The sequence below is a fragment of the Prionailurus bengalensis genome, chromosome D1 (assembly GCF_016509475.1).
Source record: "Prionailurus bengalensis isolate Pbe53 chromosome D1, Fcat_Pben_1.1_paternal_pri, whole genome shotgun sequence".
NCBI classification, from domain to species: Eukaryota; Metazoa; Chordata; class Mammalia; order Carnivora; family Felidae; genus Prionailurus; species Prionailurus bengalensis.
Genome location: NC_057346.1, coordinates 70,694,644 through 70,698,836, shown reverse-complemented (window position 1 = coordinate 70,698,836; position 4,193 = coordinate 70,694,644). Strand labels below are relative to the sequence as shown.

Here is a 4,193-nt window from a genome sequence, read left to right as displayed (position 1 = left end):
AATATAATTTCTGCCTTCAAGAAGCTGTAAAGACAGACAAAGCAGATATTTGCAAAACAAAGAATCATATGTACTAACTAGTAATGAGAGCAATTCTGATTGGGGTGACTTTCTTTTAGATGACTCTAATTATTAGGCAAAGAATTCTTTCTGTTGAAATAAAAACTACCTTGCTAGAATCCTTACAGAATATGCCTAACACTGTGCCAAGAAACAGATTGTGGTTTTAAAAATATATGTCCCCGATTCTTTGAGAATCCTTCCTTCAAAAGGTAGAGCTTAATCCTCCTTCCCTCGAGTGTGAGCTAGATTTAATGAGTCACTTCTAATGACTAGAATAATACAGAAGTTATGGAGTGTGGCTTCAGAAACAGTCATGAAAGGCACTCTGACTTCTTCCTTGCTTTCTTAGATAGCTCACTCTGGGGGATGTTATCTGCCTTGCTGTGAGGACACTCATGCAACCCTATGGAGAGACACATGTAACAGGAACTGAGACCCCCACCCTGTGAATAAGCCGTCTTAGAAATGGATTCTCCAACCTCAGTCAAACCTTCGGGCAACTGCAGTCTCTATGGACATTCTATCTGCAACCTCATGAGGGACTTCAAACTAGAGCCACCCAGATAAGCCACTTCTGAATTTCTGACCTATGGAACAATAAAATAAATATTATTCTAAGCAATTAAGTTTTGGTGTAATTTGTTACACAGCAACAGATAACTAATACATAACTCCATAAGTGTTTGCTGAGAATTACCATGTTGCACTATTTTCTTCTCCTTTCCAGTTTAGACATGGTTTCTGGATCCTCATCCTCGCCTTCTCCCAAGGGCATGTGGCACCTTGTCACCATCCCTGAAAAAGGCTGGCACCAAGAACTGAATGCAGAATTTAAGGTATGGCTGTGTTACCCCAAAGGAGAGAGGCTAGATCTCCCCCATCTAAACATGGTCACATCATGCTATCAAGTGCCATTGACTTATTGTTTCATTTTATTGTTAAATTTTTCAAACATGCATAAAAGTTGAAAAATTGTATAGTTAACATGTATCCACTATCTAGATTCCATAACAAATATTTGACCACACTTGCTTTATCACAAATCCATCTATCCATCCATCGTTCCTTTTGTCCTTCTTATTTGTTTGATGCATTTCAAACACGTTGAAGACATCCATGTTGACATTTCAGCCAATCCAAATCTCCAAATCCTTTACTTACTTGCTGCCTCCCCCTACCTATTCATTCCCTACCCTCTGTTTGGTCCTGAAAAACAGCACTGCTTACATCTACTAGCATAGAAAAGCAGAATGGCACAGGGGAAATAGAATAGGTTTTGAAGGTGGATAGACCTGGGTAGAAATCTAGTTCATTTATGTCCAGCTATGTGATATTAAGCAAATGACTTAAACTCTTGGAGTCTTGTTGTATTCATCTATAAAATGAGGATGAGAAAAAGACCTACATGCAGGATTATTTAGAGGACAAGAGATTACACATGAAAAGCATTTAGCATAGTATCTGGCATGTAGGAGGTGTTCAACTGAATGATAGCTAATATTATTTGGTCCACCGTTTCTGCCCATCTAGTTAATTTTGGATTCTGAATCTGTCCTTCCAGATTTACTTCATCTTCAAGTCTATAAGTTCTCCAAGATGTGCATCCCAGAAATGGACATAGAATGTGACTGGGGCGAGTCCTGAATCTTCTGTCAGTTATATATATTGTTATTGTTCTTAAGTCTGATATTAATTAAAATAATACAACATGGCACTAATAGTTATTGCTTATAGAACTGACATTAACTATTCATCACCAGTCTTTTGAGTCTTTTAATCAGTTATAAATCTACCTTTCTCTATTGTCACATCATTTGTATTTCTCCATCTTATCTGTAAGGACATTACAAGTGACTTTGTTAAATGCCTTGCTGATGATAAATGCACTTACTTCATGTATCATATTTCCTTCTTTTACCAGCCTTGTAACATTTTAATTGAAGAAAAGTAGGTTAATTTGCTTGTTACTATCCTTTGCAAATTGATGGCAGTTCCTAGCGATCAATTCTTCCTTCTTTCCTTCCTTCCTTCCTTCCTTCCTTCCTTTCCTTTCTTCCTTCCCTCTTTCTTTCTTTCTTTCTTTCTAACATACTTAAACCTGTTTCTCAGAAAATCTGTTGTTGGAAAGATTGCTAGGCGTGTAACCAGCACAAATTATTGCCTTTTCTACTAACAAGTCCCTGGTCTTGCTGGGGAAGGGGGGCGATGTGCCCAGCTAAAAACAACTATATTCTCCACTTGTTTCAGAAATCATTGACCATCTGGCACATTCTGACCAATGGGATATAGGTGGAAGTTGCTGGGTAGAGCTCTGGGGGAAGCTCCTTAAAGAGGAGGGTGGGGAAGGAGGGGTAGAGGCAACTTGTTCTCGTCTTTCCCTCTTTTCTCTGCCTGGCACACAGAAACTTGTGCTGGTGATGGAGAAGCCTTTTTGGTAACATGGGGTAACAATGAAGCGAAGGTCAAGAGAATCTCTGAGAACTGAGTTCTGATATCCTTGAGCAGCTAAACCAATGCCTGCCTTAGGGCTGTTCATAGAATGAGAAAAGTAACTCTCTAAATTGGTTAAGCTACTTTTTGGGGATTTCAACTATTAACAGACACACATGATTCTGAAGTGATACATCTGTCCTAGAATCCTGACCATCACTGCTCTGTCATTTGAAGACTCCATCTTCTTCTGTGATATAGAATAAAGAAGATATTTGACAATTTTCTGATTTCTAGCACCACTGAATTCCCCACAGTTCCAAGGTCTACATGCCAGTGATCTTGTTGGCAACTCATCTTCATGATGAGCTGGGTAATTTGTTTAGTCCACGAGATTTCACCTCATGTGGAGCCGCTCATCATTCCAGTCACTTTTCTTGGACTTTGGGTCTCCCATGCCAGCACAGGTTTCACCCTCTTCAGTCCAACAAGCACTGTCACTGACAAAGATGAAAGCCAAGGAGAAGAGCCACTCTGATTTCTATCGTCCTCTACTTTTACAGCCCCTCCTCCCGCCACAAATGCTGGGCCCTGTGCTTATTATTCTTTCAGACAGGAGAAGAAAGTCTGCTTTGTTGATCTTGACATTTCTTGCATGTCTCGGCTCAGTTTAGTCTCCAACCTGCATTAGTCAACTCCCAATATATGTTTGCAGATTGAATGAATGTGTCTAAGATATGAAAAAACTAATGAATTCAATCAACCATGGAAATACAACAAGGAATTCTCAGTTGCTCAGAGAGTGCAGGCATGGTTTGGGGTTTCACTTCTGCTGCACGGACAGTGTGGGCCGACTGCACTACACGACGATATGTGTGTAGTGAGATTCACTATTCGAAAATACTGGGAGCCTACTTTCCAGAACATACTTGGAAAACAAGTTACAAAAGAAAGAAGTGCATGAATTTATTATTTTGGGGGCCAGCCATCTCTCTGCTGGGCTAAATCCAAGTTCCTTCTCTGCTTCTGCCTCCTAACTAGTTTTTGTTTGTTTGTTTAGGAGCAGAGGGTGATTCTATCAAACCTAATCAGAAATACGCTAAATGATCTAGTAAGTGTTGTCTACTTTAAAAATCTGCATTGTCTCTAATTTCAGAAAGTACTTGCATTAAGCAGGGCTATTTTTGTTGTGTGAAACGGAGGAGGATTGGCAAACTTTTTTAGATAATAAATATTTCAGGCTTTACAAGTCATCTGATCCCTGTAGCAACTACTCAACTCTGTTATTGTAGTGTGAAAGCAGCGATCAACAATATGTTAGCAAATGAGTGTGGCTTTGTTCCAATAAAACTTTATTAATGGACACCGAAATGTGAATTTTATATAATTTTTGTTGTTTATGAAATACTATTCTTCTTTTGACTTTTTTCAGCCATTTAGAAATGCAAAAACCATTTGTAGCTTCAGACAGAAGACTGTGTTTGATCCATAGGTCATAGGTTGTTGATTCCCGAAACAGAGATACCCTTGGGGCTGGTTTAAAAAAAAAAAAAAAAAGAGGATTCCTTTTTATAGAGCTATAGGAAGAACTTATGGGAACTGGAAAATGAAAATAGAAAGCTGTCAGGACTTCAGCCTACTCTATACCAGACATGGTCTCCTGCGTGGCTTTTCTGCATCATTCAGCATTTCAACTCACT

At 39.1% G+C, this 4,193-nt stretch overlaps 1 long non-coding RNA gene across 1 annotated transcript; it reads left to right on the top strand.

Annotated features, from left to right (window-relative positions):
• The first annotated feature begins 1,606 nt into the window (after positions 1-1,606).
• On the top strand, positions 1,607-3,856 carry LOC122482679. Its single transcript, XR_006297206.1, has 2 exons — positions 1,607-1,714; positions 2,466-3,856. It is a non-coding gene; the product is annotated as an uncharacterized LOC122482679 (long non-coding RNA).
• Positions 3,857-4,193: the final 337 nt, after the last annotated feature.